At 39.9% G+C, this 19,074-nt stretch overlaps 1 protein-coding gene and 1 pseudogene across 2 annotated transcripts in view; one reads left to right on the forward strand and one right to left on the reverse strand.

Annotated features, from left to right (window-relative positions):
* The window catches only part of DIAPH2 (diaphanous related formin 2), a 982,643-nt gene that overhangs the window by 89,127 nt on the left and 874,442 nt on the right, over window positions 1-19,074 (reverse strand). The window lies entirely within an intron of this gene.
* Window positions 15,287-19,074, forward strand: part of LOC123521722 — a 38,050-nt pseudogene continuing 34,262 nt past the window's right edge.

Here is a 19,074-nt window from a genome sequence, read left to right on the forward strand (position 1 = left end):
ATACATGACTCCTTCAGGACCAGTGGTGAGAGGGGCGATGCCTGGAGGGTGAAGGGAATGTGGGGTAGAAAGGGGGAACCAATTACAAGAAGCTAAGTATTGCCTCCTCCCTGGGGGATGGACAGCAGAGAAGAGGGTGGAGGGAAACATCGGACACGGTAAATTATGACAAAACTATAATAATTTATGATCTATGAAGGGTTCATGAGGGAGGGGGGAGAGGGAAGGGAGGGGGAAAATGAGCAACTGATATTAGGGCTAGAGTGGAGGCAAATGTTTTGAGAATGATGAGGGCAACACATGTGCATATGTGCTTGACACAATGGATGTATGTATGGATTATGATGAGAATGGTACGAGCCCCCAATAAAATAATTTTTTTTTAAATTAAAAAAAAGAAGGGTGCTGAGTTAGGCATGGAAATAGAAGCAATGATATACTTCAGAGTAAGGGCATACTCAGCCTTTCCTAGGTTTGTTACGTGACTTTGAGTCAGTTTTGACTCAGAGGGATCCTATGCATATCACAGACTCCCTGTGTGATGTTGTCCCCTCCTCACAATGGTTAATTATTTGTGAGCCCATTGTTAGAGCCAGTGTGTCAATCTATCTCCCTGATGGTCTTCCCCTTTTTCACTGAGGCTCATTAATTAAGCCTGATGCCATTCTCTAAGGATGTGTCTCCTGACAGCATGCTCAAAGGATGTGAGAGAACGTTTCATCATCCACACTTCGAAGAAGCCTTCTGGCTGTACTTCGTTCAAGGAAAATCTGTTCGTTCTTCTAGCAGTCCATGGTACTTTCAATATTCTTGCCAATACCATAATTCAAATGTGTCAATTCTTCTCTGGTCTACCTTATTCATTGTCCTGCTTTCCCATGCATATAAGGCCACTCAAAAGACCATGACTTGGTAGGATAAATACCAAATATTAGATAAGATGAATTGCTTGTTGTTAGCATTCAGATTAACAAGTGACAAATGGATATGACGATATGGTTTTTTTTTGTTGGCCATTCTTCTTAAATAGCCTGATCCAAAAACGTTTGGGTCTCAGAGATTTGGCAAGAAGAGGTTCTACCTAATGACCTCAGAAACAGCAGCATTTTATCTTTCCACTTGGACAACTTTCAGATAACCATTCAAATCAGCCTCATGTTCAGTGTCACAGTCATCTGTAAAAAGTAACCTCTGCCTGAAATGTTCCAAAGACATTTGTGGAGGCTACACATTGCTCAGGGGAAGAAAAGTATTCTTAGAGAAAAGTACACACTGCTGCTCGAGGTCATTTTTGTTGAAAAACAGGTTTGACAAGTCTCCACTGATACTAACTCAACCTGCCATTCTGGGGTATAGTTGTCTAAAGATGAGGGTGAACTTCGCTGGACAGCTAAAAGTGTGAAGTCATAGCCAGAGGCCTGGTTTGCGGACATTGACCAAGGGCAGATGTGTGTAGCTGAAGAAGGAACAAAGAAGTGGTTCTCATTTATAGCAGACATGCAAATTAGGTCTGCAGTCAAGCGGCACGTGAAGATCCAAGTCTTGGCAAAGAAGAGTTTCTTTCAAAATGTTCAAAATAGAGTCTGGAGCACTGGCTGTTTATATTGGCCCAGACACTCTCTCCTGAGCAGTGCGTACAAGGCAAAATCAGATGAAGTGCTTGGCTGTTGGTGGTGGGAATCCGCCCAGCAGCTCCACATTAGGAGGACCTGGTGATCTGCTCCTCCTAAAATCACAGCCTAGAAAGCCCTACAGGAAAGTTCGCCTTTATCACATAGGGTTGCTAGGAATCCAAATCAACCTGACGGTCCCCAACAATAACAGAGACCAACTGTAACAGGGGAGTAGGGGTAGACAATAGATCCGAGTCTTTTCATGTTTTCTTCCTTCATAAATATACAAGGTAAATAAATTAGAGTTGAAAGAATATGTTATATTCTTTGATATAATATCATCGCATCTCAGAGCCACCCTTGTATACCTGTTGCTCTTCTGTTTGTTCATTTGTTTGGGGGGTGGGGTGGCGGCGGCTACGATGTTACATGTGCCATGCTTGATGCTGAATACACAAAGATCATTAAGACACGGTGTCCGTCACATGCTCATGCTCTCACAGGAGAGAGAAAGACAAACAAATATAAAGCAGTGAGGGAATCCAATAACAGCACAATGCTGAGGGTATTATTGGAGAACTGATGAAGTGCATTCAGTATGAAAAACCTCCTGGTGGTGGAGGCAAATGGAGTTATTGGTTTTTACACTTTATTCTGGTACAATTCACGTAACAAAAACAATTTCCATTTTCATTATTGGGGCTTCAAATTGTCCGTGGAAAATGGAATAAAAAGATAACGAAAATTTTCCCTTTTTTTTTTTGTATTTGTTAGATACTAGACTAGGCACTCTATAGTAAGTTGCAAAGTCAGCAGTTTGAACCCACCAACCATTCCTCAGGAGAAAGATGCTTCTGTCTGCCTCCCTAAAGCTCGCTAGTCCCAGAATCCCATAGGGGTAGTATCTGTCCTATAGAGTTGCTGTGACTGAATCAACTGCAGGACACTGGATGGGTAGTCTAGACACTGGGGCTACTTTGGTTAAGTAGAAGAGTCTCTAAGCTCTTGAAGGTTACACTTCAGAGGGGAGACCTTCAGGGCTTACACTGCAGGAGGAACCCATCAATGACCAAATAAACATGTTGGATGATGAAAGTCACACTAAGAAAATGAAGCCAGGTGAAAGGAGCCCTGGTGCAGCAGTAGTTACACATTGGGCTGTGATCTGCAAGGTCCACAGTTTGAAAACCACCAACCACTAGTAGGAGAAAGACACGGTTTTCGGTTCCAATAACAGGCTTGCAAACTCACAGAGGCAGCTTTACCTTGTCCTATACAATCACTATGTGTTAGCATAGTCTCGATGGCAGTGAGTTACATTAAAAAAATTTTTTTAAGGGGCCAAAGTGTATAGGGAATAGTGACACTGCTTTTTATTTTTTTATTTAAATCAAGATGATTAGTATTTCTAATATAAAAATGGATAGACATTTTAAAGCACAATACAAAAATTAATTTAGGAACCAAATAATTTGGAGAAAGTATAATAGTCATGACTTAAGACTTCTTCTAGTAAAATAGAAAATAGAAATTAAATGGGTCATAAAGAATTATGAAACAGAAGCAACAGCAGTTTTCTATTTCAAGTAATATTTTTAATGAGCAAACCTGGTTTTGATATTGCCCTGAATTTACTTCCCCAGCTTCCCTCCCCCCACACCGTCTTCCAAAAAACACCCTGATTACTCAAAGATGTGGAGTGGGCAGAATAATTATGTCATGACACAGCTTCCATAAAGCGAACCCTGGTAGTTTTAGAAAGGGAATTAATAATTTCCCCTGGCAGGTTGTATTGTTATCAGTACTGGAATCTTTTGGCTAATTGGAATTTCAAAAGACAAAGATAACCACTTAAATAAAACAGGATTATGAATTAGAATTGATATGAGTGAGAGGTTCAATCCATTTAATCTTGGTCATAATCTCAGGCTTGTATCTGAGGTTAGTTAGAGTCCTTTCAAATGTCAAATATATTTTTGCACATATTAGGAAGAAATATTCTCAATCAGTGTCCCAAACAAAAAGGAAACTCCCACCGTAATTTTACTTGCTTCTACCTGGTGTCGACAATACTAAGGAAGTGGGTGGGGGAAGTAAGGAGGTGCAAAAGGACAATGAGAAACAAAACATTGACATTTTCTACTAATTTGATTTCAAAGTTGATTAGTCAATAAGACTAGAAGTCTCCTAAGAATGGGTCTCCTCTTTGCTCTGGGCTGGGGATGAATGGCCATTGTGAAAGCACTGCAAGACAGAAGTGTTTCTCAAAGAGAAAAGGGATTTTCAGGCAGCTCCAAAAGCTTAAGGGAAAGCCAGTACTTCACATAATAAAATGTAGGCAATGCACTGCTAACTGCAAGGTCATCAGTTCAAACCCACTAGCACTGGGAGAAAAGAGGACATTTGTGCCTATAAAGATTAACAGTCATGAAAATCCTATAGAGATATAGGTATACAGGGTTGCCATGAGTCTGAATCTACTGGATGGCCGTGGGTTTCACATAATAAAGTATATAAACCCAGCCTGAGTTTGTTCTGTAAAGAGTAAAACAACAGCAACAAAAACCTTTCATTTTTGGATTTGTGATCATCAGCTTCTTCACTTTCTTGCTCCCTCAGTTCAAGGCTGCTGCTATTGACCAGGCAGACCGTTAGGCAGGCTGTTCAGTGGTAAACAAACAACATCTTCATTTATTGCTTCTTTGGGAAAGGGGATATTCAAGGTAAGGAGATGTCAATACAAGGGGGCTTCACAAAGCTCATGGCAAAATGACATGAAAAGCTAATGAAAACTTTCTATGGACTTTTTGAAGCCCCTTCCCTTCATATATCTACTATTGTGGTAGTATGGTAATGTGCTCAAGGAGAGGAAGTAAACATTTATTGTTTGAGGTGATATGGTGATGAGGCTCCTCTTCCAGGGAAAGCAAGAACAGACACAACACCAATAATTTCTCTAAGAAGAGATGGGGTTCAATTTAACTAAATGGCTTATAGCCTTTGTCATTGTAGATGATTCTATGGAGTGCAACTGCTCCATTAGTATTTTCAAAGTTATGACCTTTGAAACAAGTGGCCAGACCTGATTTTGGAGGCTCTTTGAATGGGTTCACACTGCCAACCTTTTGAATACCCTGTTTCCCTGAAAATAAGACAGTGTCTTATATTAATTTTTGCTCCCAAAGATGCGCTAGGTCTTATTTTCAGGGGATGTCTTATTTTTCCATGAAGAAGAAGAATATGGTACACATTTAAATTTATTGTTTTATTAAAAGAGACCTCGCACTTCTTGTCTGCTCCAGCTGCACCGTGGCCAACAGTGAGCTGTGCGGCGGCACCCACCACTACGGTCCAGAGTCCAGAGTTACGGTAGCTTAGGGGGTCCTTATTTTCAGGGAGGTCTTATTTTTTGGGGGGATGCCTTTTATTTCAGGAAGAGGCAAAACTGTAAGTAGGTCTTATTTTCGGGGGATGTCTTATTTTGGGGGAAACAGGGTAGTAGTCGAGTGTGTAACTGTTAGGTTTCTTGGGTAGGAAATGCCTTGGTCCTTGGCTTCGCACCAGAAAGGATTCATGACGAAGCCTAGTTTGTGATCCAAGTGGGTTTTTATAAAGGGTAGAAACAGTTTTAGGCATTACTTTAGAATCATGGTCTAAAAATTAAGTAGAAATAAAATCAGCTTTGAGTAATTATTTTTATAGAAGCACAATTCTTATGAGGGAAAAGTTCTAACTGCTAACTACATGTGGAACACAGAGACCAATACAGAATATAAAATTCACTGCCTTTATCCATCACTGGGACTACATAGAGTAACAGGAAATTTAAAGAAAAACAAGTTAAAACCTTTTGAAACTGTAACATTTGGAAACACTTTGAAGTTGTACATTTTTAACCGTTTCCTTAAAAAAAAAAAGACAGACAGAAAGAAAACATAGTCTCTACATACATCAAATATCCTTTTTATTTCAATTGGAAAAGACAGAAGAAAAGAAAGTCTAAGGATAGTTAAGATTAAAGAAAAACTAAATAACCTTCTTGTTATCAAGGTTTGTTGGGTGAAATTCTTGATATACTTTTAGGATGGAATATTGGGTGAAGGGAGTGGAGGGATGTGCAGAAAGGAGAAAAGCTGTTTTAAAGGCTACAGAAAAAAAATGAATAACACAAAAGGGTATTCAATAAAGTTTGACAGATGGGTATGTGGGTCACTGTTTAAACAGTAACCTCTGTTGAAAATTATAGGCATCTTTCTCAATCACAGTCACAGTATACTTCAGCTTCTAAGGTGCTAGGTACTGACTACTACAGTTCTTTTAAGCATTTAAAAACCCTTTAAAAAGGATCCTAGCATTTTAAAAGAAATGGCAGAACGTATAGCTGGTGAGTGATAGGTGGCAATAATTATACATCTTCTACTCTTTTCTTGCCTAACCAGGTGACAGTCAATCTATTTGCTACAGGAAAACTATCCATGCATTGGAATTGGGGTGGGGAGGATGGATAGAGATGTCTTAAATGAAGTAAGAAGATGACTAATTAAAGTAAAACCCTACATTGTATTTGTTTTTGAAGTAGGGAGGAGTGATTTAGACTCTCCATGCTGATGCTCATCAGACCCCAGAATAGGTGTCTATTACATGGTAAGCAAGACATATGCTAGTCTGGGTAGACTAGAGAAACAAATCCAGGGAGACTCATATGTGAATAAGAAAGAACTTTATATCCAAGAGCAAGCGAATACTGAGAAAACATCCCAGCCCAGTCCAGATCAAGTCCATAAGTCCGAAATTAGCCCGTATGTCTGATACCAATCTATAAAGTCCTCTTCAGACGCATGAAACACATGCAATGACACTGAATGCAGGAAGATCACAGGGCAGTGGGTGCAAAGTCTTGTGGATGCAGTGGCGGAAGAAGCATCTCAGTGCTGGCGGGGGTCTCCACGTGGATCCCCCAGTTCCCAGGGCACAGGGTTCTATCAGTGTAGTGCCATGTGTCTTATTGGTAGAGCATCTTTGAGTGAGTGAGAAGAGAGAGAAAGTGTGTCCTGTCTCCAAGGAGGAAATACAGGAATTCCCAGAATCCTAAGGAGGAGGCCATGCCCGCAGAGAGGCCTCTTTGGCTATGACCTAATTGACAGACTAGACTCCACCCCTTCACTCTTAATCCTCTCATGTACCAAATTGACAACAGATTATGTAACTACCACAGAAGTGGAATGCTGTGGAGATATTACTACTCACCTGCAAAATCAGGTAGCTCTGACAATCAATAGCACTGTAGTGAGGGACCATTTCCTGTTGACCCTGGCGCTGACATTGTGATTTTACATGGCAGATCAAATGAGCAAACGTCTTGTGGCCAAAATGCTTTCAAGCTCTTCTCCAACTTTCAAAGGAAGAGAACTCCTGGACACTGTCATGGAATCTGGCATGTATTCTAAGTATTCTCTTTTATTCTATTTTTAAAGAGAATGTTTTATTGCACTTCACACAGCATTTTCAACTTGGTAAAATAATATTTCCATGCACTCTGTGTGCATAAGTAGGGGCCCATCTGTAATACCATTGTAATAAAAAATAACATTGCCTGGCCTGGCTTTGGTACCAAATTGCAGCTATCAAAATGTACTGTTCAGAATGTTCGATTCTTTTTATAGTTATCAGATAATATATAGCCAACTCTCAATTATCTAGGCTAATGGAGAGGAACATTGGCATGGCTAATTAAAATGGCAAATAATCCAGAAAATATTTATGTAGGTTTGGAAAACCATTTAAAATCCCAAATTACCTTTGAGGTATGAGTCACTCTTTAGAAAGATTACAAACAGCTGGCATCAGGAATTCTGAGGGCTGAATAAACTTGCTTGGTGAATTCTTAAGCCTTTATTATTCCTGTTGCTATAACTGGGGAAGCTAGAAGGTGTGCAATTATAATCCTTGGATTGAGGAGACTTAAGTCTACAGTCATACAACCCTGAATACACACCATGCTGCCTAACCTTGGAGGGGAAGCAGGGTCAGGCCTTGTTAGTATCTGGGTGAGAGAATGGCAGCAGCCGTGTTGATTGAAAAATCCCATATTTTCTAATTGGAGAGTTTCCCAGCTCATTGAAGAACAAATAAGATTCTCAAATTTCTAAAACAAACAAACAAACAAAAACATACCAAAAAAACCCCGCAAAAACCAAACACAAACACTTGCTAGACAAATTGTGACTGGAGGACTCTCTGAGACATTGTGCTGAGATCGTTTTAAGCCTTGAGCTGAAACCGAGATCACTTTCCAGCTACCTTTGGCTCACAAAATAAAGAAGATCATCTAAGCGTATTACGCTCTATACTATCAACCTAAAGCAGCCATGGTGGTATAATGGGATATGTGTTGGGCTGCTAAATGCAAGGTCAGCAGTTCGAAACCAGCTGCACTGAGGGAGAAAGATGGGGCTTTCTACTCCCACGAAGAATGACAGTCTTGGAAACTCACAGGGGTAGTTCTACTCTGTCCTATAGGGTTGCTATGAGGTGGCATCAACTCGATGGCCGTGAGTTTGTTTTGAAAGGTCACCAGTTACTCTGGAGGGAGAAAAAGAAGATGAGAAGATAAGCGGGCAGAGAAACTAGAATACTAGAAATGGAAAAAGCAGAATAGAAATAAGCATGTTAAATGTATAGTGCAAAGAACTCTGGTGGCATAGTGGGTTATGAGCTGGGCTGCCAACTGCAAGAGCAGCAGTTTGAATCCACTAGTGGTTCTGTGGGAGACCCATGAGGCTTTCTACTCCCGTAAATACTTATAGTTTTGGAAATCCACAGGGACAGGTCTACCCTGTCCTACAGGGTTGTTACAAGCTGGGATTAACTCAAAGGCATTGAGTACTTGAGTTTTAATGCATAACAAGGAATGTAACCAATGTCAGTGGATTTGTGTAAAAATTGTTGGATTTGAACCTCAACTGCGTGTATAGCTTCACCGAAAACACAATAAAATGTTATCTAAAAAAGAATAGAACCAAATGGTCTCCTCAGTCCTTAGAATATATGCCTGACTTCATGACACGGGGCAGGAATTCTCATCCATTCGAAGTTAGAGAAGAGCGTGAAAGCATTTTGGCCCCAAGACATTTGCTCATTTGTTTTGCCACATCAAATCTCATTGCCCGTGCCAGGGTCAGCAGGAATTGGCCCTCCACTGCAGTACCGTTCATTGTCAGAGCTACCCGATTTTGCAGGAGAGCTGCTTGTATCTCCGCAGAGTTCCACTTCTGTGGCTAATGCCTTGCCTACCCTGTAACAGACACGGATTCTGGGGTCTGATGAGCGTCAGAATTGCGAGTCTTACTGCAGCTTTTGGCTCTATATCACATTACTTTGCTAGTTCTGACATCCGCCATATGTCCAACTTTGGCAAAATTACATTTTTGCTTGTAGGGTTTCCTTTAATAAAAACAGGGCTGGAGGTATGTAGAGACAATGTTTGTGAATATAGTTTAGAAAATCATAAAAGTTATTTGTTTCTGAGAAGTTTTAAGAATATATCCAACTAAGACCTTAGTCGCTCAATGTTTAACATGCCCAGATGAAAAAGCTTAATGGGCTTAAGTTTTTATTAGCAATGCATTTTAGTAACAATATACAAATGGTATTTTTGTTTTTAAGAATATATAACTCACACATTCAAGGGGATTTCAGAAAGTTTATAGAACAATTTTATTATGTATGTATATTTAGATACACCTGAAGGGGTTTCAAAAGGTTCTTGGAAAATGGAATTAAAATATTATAAAATTTTCCCATACACAAAATTGCTCCTGTATTACAGAGCTCTGGTACCAGAGTGGTTAAATAATGGACTGTAATCTGCAAGGTCAGCAGCAGTTCGACTCCACCAGTCACTGAAAGAGAAAGGCAGGGCTTTCTACTGCCATAAAGAATTAGTATCAGGGCAAAAAATGTACAAATGTGCTTGACACAATGGATGGATGTATGGATTGTGATAGGAGCTGTATGAGCCCCAATAAAATGATTAAAAAAAGAATTAGTATCAGAGACTCACAGGGGCAGTTCTACCGTGTCTTGTAGGGTTGCTATGAGTTGGCATCATCTCAACGACAGTGACTTTGGTTTGATTTATCGCTCTAAATCGGAGAAAAACAATCACCAATTTTTTCCCGCCCCCCCCTTTGGGTCCTATCTATTCTTCCCAGTCTTACAGATGACAGTAAATTATACATCATTCCCATGCTTTGTGACAGTTGTGTGAGAGAGGGTTTGAATTGCTCATTTTTAATATTTCATTGATAAGAAGGTGAAAAGAATATGAATCAAGATAAGTTGTTGAGGTCTTTAAGGAATGTTTGATTCAAAGCATGGAACAAATGTTCATAAAATGAAAACAAATGTTTATAAAATGACAACTTGCTATCAGATCATAATGAATGAGTGAACTTACTAAGTTCAAATGCTCTGCAATCATTTATACCATGCTGCTGTGAACTATTACAGTAAAATATGCTTGAAGGGGGATTCTGATAGAAGGATGTTGAAACAGCACAAAATAAAATCAATCCCAAATTTGTGGAATTGCTTCCAATTCTGGGTTATGGTAAGTGGGTGAAAACAAACCAAATCAAACAAGCAAAACCACGGCCACTGAGTCAATTCTACCACTTAGTGATCTGATACATAGATTCCGAGACTGTAAATTCTTATGGGATCAGAAAACCGCATGTTTCTCCCACAGAGTGTCAGGTGAGTTTAGACCCTCAACCCAACAGCTAATCCAACAGTGCCACCTGGACTCTCAAGTGGGTGAAGAGAAAGCAAATTCATGGAGAATTCATCCATATTTGACTTTTCAAACTATTCGTACAGATATACTATCATATTGGGAGGATAAACAAACTGCACTGTCTACTCTGTGAATCCTTTTGAGGGTATTAGAAACTACTCAGTTGTTAACTTAAATGTTAGTGGTTAGAATTAATTCAGAGGCTCCACCAGAGCACAATTTAGCAATGTCCTTCCATAAAAGTTAGCCTGTCACCATCTAATTGATTCCAACTCATGGGCAAGAAAATCCGATGGGGCAGCTCTCCTCAGTCATATGGGGTTGCTATGACTCCCAATTGACTCAAGAACATACAATGAATACAACCCAGTGTTCTTCCACTTCTCTGTTTCTATTACCACAGAGACTACCGTATATACTTGTGTATAAGCTGAGTTTTTCAGCACATTTTAAATACAGTTTTTGTGGTAAAATTAGGTGCCTTGGCTGATAATTGGGTCGACTTATATTCAAGTGTATATAGTAGTTTATTGTTTTTTTCTTTAGAAATGATGAGTCATCTGATAAGGAATTCTGATTATTTTTGAGAATCTATGGTATATTTTGAACACCTCTAGAACAAGTAGAGTGTGGGGACGGGGGCTGAAAAAGAGAAAGGTCCTGGACAAGATGGATTTGCACAGTGGCTACAACAATGGGCTGAAACCTAACAAACATGAGGATGGGGCAGGACTGGGTTGTGTTTTGTTCTACTGTGCATGAATGCCTGAGGGGGAACCAACTCAATGGCACCTAACAACAACAACACAACACAACACAGAACAAAGGTCCCCAAGTGGTGCAAGCTGTCAAAAGGCTCCATCACTAACTGAAGAGGTGGGAGTCCAATCTAAGAAGAAGGCCTGACAAACTGCTTCCCCCCAAATCAGCCACAGGAAATCCTAGGGAGCACAGGTCTCATTTGTCACTTATGGGGGTTGGTTACAGTGAATCAGAGTCCAATCAGTGATAACTGGACTTTACAGACAAACAATGTATCACGCATTTTATCATAGTATTGTTTCAATCTTGATTGCCTAAGAAAAACAGTATATTATATATTGCTCAGTACTAAACTCATACGACTTACTTAATAAGTACCTATTTATGGAGTACCTTCTCCAAAGTAACAATTCCCTTCCCCTGTAGTTACACCAGGGAAACATCTAGAACACCTAGTATTATGAAAGACTGCGTTGTACAGAAACAAGTCATAAGCTAAAGTCAGATTTAGCAAATAAGGGGTTTTCCCCCTGTCATTATCTAGGAACTCCATTGGCGTGTGCCTTGGGTTGATTTTAACACATATTGACCCCATAGGAAAGAGTGGCATAGGGATGTCTGGCCACATGATTTCACAAGGAAAAGAGATAATCATCATCAGACTGATTCCTAAGGAGTAGAGGTCCAATATACTTCCTTTCTCCATATTTTTTTACTACTTCTGACAATAGCTGTCTATCACCAAAGCACATTCTGTTGGGCTTGATAATTCATTTCCATGGACACACAGAACCAAAGACCACACTAAATGTCCCTGGGTCTAGGAGTTTCTCAACACAGGGACTTGGGGCCAAAGAATGTGCTCCACTCTTGGCTCATATTCATAGTAGTAGTGCAGTCTGCTCTCTTCTGATGGACGACCTTTCTAGGGAAGGAACTCCAAACTCACTGCCACCAAGTCAATTCTAATTCACAAGGGCAACATAGAACAGGGTATAATTGCCCCTGTGAGTCTCTGAGACGACTTCTTTATGGGAGAAGAATGTCTCACCTTCTCTCATACTGGGGGGCGGGGAGACAAACAGGTTACAACTCGGGATGAAGATCAACAAGCTATACTGTAACTTGGTTTCAGGATTAGGAAGTATGGAGGCAAATTGTCCCCTTTTCAGTGTATAGCATCTCTACCATCCTGGGATTTCCTCAGTCCTCTGGGGACAGGCTTTGCTTGGCCCTCAGCCCTCAGGTTGGTCTCTATGACCTCTGAGCAAGTAACAAAATATTCTTATAACTCTATTGATAAATGCTTGGAGTGAATGCTTGCACTTCACTTTGCCAGTAAGCCTCCTGCTTGAAGGTGCTTGAAGGTGCCCATGTCCCTCACTCCATGTGTTGCCATGCCCTCTGTACATGACTTGCTTCGTGGTCCAAGAAGCTGACTGCAGTCCTCTGTTGTTGGTCTCCTAGTTCTGCTGCCATTTTCCTACTGCTGGATTCTGCCATGTTTGATGCTGCTTTTTCGCCATCTCCAATGTTAGAGCTCTGTCTTCTGGGTCTAGGAGGTTCTTAACACAGAGACCTGGGGCCAAAAGACCTTTGGCTCAGATTCATAATAGTAGTGCAGTCTCCTTTCTTCTAATGGATGGACTTTCTTTTTAAGACTAGCAGGATGATCAAACTAGATTACATTTATCTAATTTGGTGGGTCACTGTGTTAGGCTAGGTTGACTAGAGGAACAAATTCATCGACATTCACATATGTGTAACAAAGAACTTTACATCAAGAAGTAATTATGCATCACTAAAACATCCCAGCCCAGTCCAGATCAAGTCCCTAAGTTCAATATTAGCCCACGAATTCCTCTTCAGACTCATGCAGCACATGCGATGATGCCGAATTCAGGAAGACCACAGGTAAGTCAGGAGAAAGCCCTGTAGATCTAATGGCAGTGGGCATATCTCCAGGACTCTGGCTGCCATCAGTGTGGCTCCAAGTGGCTTCAACAGGAATGCGAAGCAGAAAGAGAGTGCCCCGTCTCTTCTCATAGCAGAATCAAGAGGAAGTTCCTAGATTCCTCAAGAGAAGGGCACGCCCACCAGGAGGGTTAATCACATTGATTAACTAGATTCCATCCCTTCATTCTGTTATCAAGTTGACACAGAATTGTGTGACTACCACAGTTGCATACACTTTATTTGCAGAGTCCCACCGAAATATTCTGTGGTGATCACTAAGACTATAATTAGATAGGCAATAGTAAATAATACACTACTCTGCATTGGCTGTAATCTTTATAGGAAGAGATGGTCAATCTTTCCTCCATTGGAAAGGCTGGTGTGTTTGAACCTCGTGACATTTTTCTAAGCAGTCAAGCACTTAACCATTGTACCACCACAGCTCTTTTTACCAAGTACTATAGCCCCTTCAAATGAAAGTTGATGCTCTTTAATTTATAAACTGCTGGGTATGAGCTATCTACATTCAGATAGCAAGACAATAGCTTCCTATGCATATCCCTTTATAATATAATGATTTCATATGTATAACCCATATATATTAGAGGATGATGGTGGCAAGTAGAAAGAAAAATAGAGACCGCACATGGAGGTTTGCTAGCTTAACTTTCCACTTTACAGAATTCTTAATATAAATCAGGCAGGTCTATTATAATTGTTGTATATTCTCTATACTAGATATGCTATCTCATTAGTCTTGACAAAGGTCAAGAAGCTGAAAGTAAAGCAGTATGTACAGTATTATGTTTCAATTTCCTTCATTTAAAATTAAGATTCTCCATTGCTGTATTTCAAGCTCTCATTTGCCAACTCTAAGTCGTTGCAAAGAGTGAGGAATGAGCAGTTGCTTAATAAAGCAAAGTATTCAAATTACCGGTAATGTGGTAATTAAGAAGTGTGTAAGCTACTAGGAGGATAGGCAGTTCCCCATAAATGGCCAGTGGAACAAAATTTAAATAAAACATCACATGTTTGTTTGTTTGGAGATGGGTAGCTCATCTACTTGTAATGTTGACTATTATTTCAAAGCCAGCAGAGATTAGGGAATTACTTGGTAATAGAGATGATCAATAGTTTGAATGCCCATGCTTCTATGCAGGGAAAGATGACAATGTTGGAGATCCTGTGTGGCTGTTCTCCTCTGTCCTATAGGGTCACTATGAGTCAAAATCGACTTGATGGCAATGGGTTTTACATTTTTTGATAGTTTACATCCTTGGGTGGTATAAACAGTTGACTTGTACTACTACTAACCTAAAGGTCTGTGGTTCAAACCTACCCAGTGGTATCTCAGAAGGGCTGGTGATCTTTTGCCATACATATTACAGGAAAAAAAATCAAAATCAAATGGAATAATTTTACTTGGTAACACCTGAGGCTGCCGTTAATTAGAATTCACTTGACAGCAATGCATTTAGTTTGGGTTTTAGTTAATGTTGGAGTGAATATAGAGGCGGGTGTCAACAGCGATAACTGATTTGGGTGAATTGGAGCTGGGTCGGAGAAAAGACATTAAGAGTTGTTTTCATAAATCCTACTCTGTCCACTTCCAGAGGTCCATTCCACTCTACTTGAAGTTGCTGAGTGGTACACAGGGTCAGCTGTCTTGCTGTTAATCATAAGAGTGGCAGTTTGTGTCCCCCCAGATATGCCTTATACGAAAGGACGAATGATCTTCGGAGTCAGAATCAACGCAAATAATCCCTCCCATTCCGCTGTCAGTGTTCCCCACATTACCCTCAGCATTCTATCATCAGCTTCAAAGACTTAGGACTTTTGTTAGCGGAGTTATAAAATCTATAGCCTGACTTCATGAACATTTGTCATAATAGTAGATAATTTTGAATCTAAAGCAAAATATTGTCTTTTCTAGCGTGGGGTAAAATCGTTTCACAAACTTGGAGAGCTTAAGGGTGGGAATTCAGTGAAAATAAACCCAGTGTTTTAAACATTACATCAACAAACTGATCTTACATGACACAACCATTCTTTCAAAAGCTTTCAAATTGTAATAGAATGATGACTACCTTTCACAGGACAGCTATGTAATTGGGACCTTATCATAATAAAGTTTACTTTAAGACGGGGAACCATAGTTATGCACCAGCACAAAAAGTCTTTGATAAACTTTTATCTTCTAAAACGATTTACACAGATTCTTACTACAAAGGTAAATTTACAGTATTATATAGAAATGTTTGATCATATTGTGTGATACTGGAGGACAAAGGGCAGATTTTAGTTACGTTTCATTCTTTCCTTTTCTAGCATTCATTTAGAACGTACTAGAGATTGAGTACGGTAGAGATCAAAGAGACGGATGCCCACTCTGAATAAACAAACATATAAATAAATTTTAGGCATGTAGTTACCTGAAGTTGGGGGGTTTGTCTGTCTCCCCACCTCACTCCCCTCCCTGGTGTATCTAGTAGCTTTTTATTTTTTTGTAAAAGGCTATAATGTCAGGGTAGCACATAGGGTCAACTAGGAGTCATAATCACCTCAATGGCAGCAGGCCAATCTGTTTTTACATCCTTTTAAAGATGCCGAAAGACACTTTTAGCTCTAGGGTGTGGGCTAACTTTGTCCCACTGACCACAGTTTACCTATCCTTGATCTTTATCAAGCACTACTTAAGAGCAAGCTAAATAGTTGTTTGTTTTTAAATGGTTGCATTCAACTAATACTGCCATAATAAAGATAGCATGGTCCCTTTTTACAAAAGATGGCACCAAAGGCAAAGAAGGAATTCCCTGCCCCTCGCAAAACAGAAGCCAAAGGAAAGGCATTGAAGGTCAGGAAGGTCTTGTTGAATGAAAGGAGTGTGCAGCCACAAAAACAAAAAGAAAAAAGGAAAAAAAAACCTTCAAGGCTAAGAAGGCAGCCCGATACCTTCAGAAGTGCACCCCCAGGAGAAACCAGCTGGACTACTATGCCATCATCAAGATCCCCCTGACCACAGAGTCTGCCAAGGAGAAGATTGAAGAGAACAACACCTTAGTGTTCATTGTGGACGTCAAGGCCAACAAGCACCAGATCAAACAGGTGATGAAGGAGTTCTGTGACTCTGACTTAGATGATGTCAGCACCTTGATCACAGGCCTGCCGGCAAGCAGAAGTGATCTGTTCGATTGGCTCCTGACTGTGATGAGTTAGTCATCAAATAAGATGGCATTTGAGTTTAATCATGGGCAGGGATTTAAAATGACAAACAGCTGAAATGAATTGTAGGTAGAAACCAGTTCTAATAGCTTGATTAAGAAAGGCAATTTTGGAACCCGTGGATAAGCATGTAGTCATTGTTCTATTGTACATCTGGTCTGTAAGCATCAGAACCAACTCGATGGCACTGAACAACAACAAGTTTCTATACTTCAAAGTCTTAGAAACTATAGACTAAAAGTGAGTGTGATGACACAACCTGAGGCTATCATTTTATTTATGTCTAGTTCACTATCAGCAAAAGTGCCAATGGGTATGTAGACATATTATACTGAAAATTAAGAAAGCTATCTTTCTTTCAATAAACAGGCTGAATTCAATGGTCTGGTTTTGGTAACATACAAATGCCACTGCTAATGCTATGAGGTGAACAAAGCTCAGTTGCCAAGACAAATCTTGCAATGCTGGATGTTAACTATAATCAAAGCAGTACATTATCTGAAAAGAGAAAGAATTGGCAGATACATAGAACCACATCAACTCAACAATCCATTCGGCATCTGATAAACAGAAAGGACATTGACAAACCAGGAACCCTGTCAGTGAAACTCCATATCAGCATTTTAAAACAAATTCTTTGCCATTTTCAATATGTCAGTGCAGGAGTGGAGTTAGCTTTAAACTCTTGTCCATTTAGGTTTTAACAGATACAGATCTTAAAAAAAAAAGACCCAACACTTGCTTCAAACAAATTTAAATATTCTAGAATTGATACATTAAAAAAAAAGCCCTACCTCATTTGCTGCATTATGCTTCAGTGATCACTATGGCAAAATTGACCCTTCTTTATTAAGTACTGCATATGTTCATTCTTTACATGACATCACAATGAATTCAAAATGCCATAAAGCCACTGGCTCCATTACTGCAAACTCTGGGATGCTTATTTGCACAAAACAGTTGCCTCCTCCCCTCCCCAACTTCCAATTATTGTTTCCTATTAATCAAAGGCAAATCTATACACTCTAGGATGCTTGTATTCCTATTCAAATGCTTGCCTTTTATCCCTTGCCTTAGCTACTGTGGCTTCTGAGTCTTGGGATTTCACACTCCCCTACCCACCTTTACATTACATGATGATGGATGCTCCTTCCCTGCTTGTTGCTCCCTGTTGGATGTCACCATTGTCAGAAGCATGGCCTAACATGATTGGTGTCATGGCCCATGATGTGATTCAAAAGCAGGCATGACACAGAAAAGAAAGGGCAGCATCAGTCACAGAGGAAGAGGCCTGGCTCTGCAATGTGTAATTACAAAATATAACTACAGGACTTTAAAAGATATCACTGTTTGTGGATGTTTCAACTAAAGGGGAAAATAATTTTATACCTAATTCTCTAGATCTCGGATTATGAAAGATAGTATATGAAGAGTTGCCTGGCAGTTGACTAAATGAACCAAAATCCTGACTTCTGTTTATTATAGCCACATGGCCTTTACTGGCATGTCTGTAACAACCATGTGATATGATTCATAGTGCTGTGTGTCTGTTAGCCATTCACCCTTCTGGTTAAAGGTTGTGAGGAAGAATGTGGTGGTCTCAAACCGTCATTTGGGAACACCAATCCCCCTAAACACGCAAATTATTGTAGTCGTTTATATTGCTAAATCCTTCCAAGTTTAAAAAAGAGATGTTTTGTATGTGGGTTTGCTTCTCTATTACACCTGACATCATTTCTGACATAGAAACTGACCAAGTATTGTCAATTAGTTTGAGTCCTGTAATTGGGCATGTGAAAAAAAACACACCAATAAGTACAGGATATGCTTCATAAAGGCAGCTCCAGTGAGCAAGGGCTTATTTATCACAGAAATTCACATACAGGCTGTATAATAAATCTGGGCTACTTTCCTAGCAGCAGACTTACATGTTAAGAACATATGAAAACACTGTGTTTTCCCTGAACTATCATATGAACAAAGATGTGGAAGGCAGCAGAAGGAAAAACTGTTTACATAATACGTGATTTTAAAAGTGTTGTTGGGTTGCGGTAGTCAACAGTTGGGCAGGGTAGCCTGGAATTGTGACAGGGAATATCTTCCACATTGCATCTGAAAAGGGATATGAAAATTAAGAAAGCCCAAAAGTCTACAAAAGGAAACATCTGGGAAGTCAGGACACCACTACAGGATGTTTTTCAATAACATCTCCCTGTGGTGTGGCTAAGAAATTAAGTGCTGTGGTGAACTTCAACTTATTCATAGATAACTACTGGAGATATGATTAGAAGCATATTCCTTATTTTCAAAATTTTGAATGTAACATATAGTCAACAGTTAAGGGAGGTGTTATAATAATAAAAATATTGTTTGATGGTTCAAAAGGTGCTTTGGGGCATAACTCTGCTCGTTATATACATCAGTCATTGTTAGACTATAGCTATACAAATGAGCTGGATATTACAGTTCTTCAGTTGAATATGAGAGTAACTTTACCTGGTGGTATAGTGGTTAGGAGTTGGGCTGCCATCCACATGCTCGGCAGTTCAAAACCACCAGCAGCTCTACGGGAGAAAGACTGGGCTTTCTAGTCCCTTAAACAGTTACTGTCTGGTAAACTCACAGGGGAAGTTCTACTCTGTTTTCAAGGATCATTGTGAATCAGCGTAGACTCGAAGGCAGCGAGTGAGAACTTGACATATCGAGTCCAGTTAACAGAGTGGA

This window comes from Echinops telfairi, unplaced genomic scaffold (assembly GCF_000313985.2).
Source record: "Echinops telfairi isolate 266 unplaced genomic scaffold, ASM31398v2 ScPeMD7_44;HRSCAF=162, whole genome shotgun sequence".
NCBI classification, from domain to species: Eukaryota; Metazoa; Chordata; class Mammalia; order Afrosoricida; family Tenrecidae; genus Echinops; species Echinops telfairi.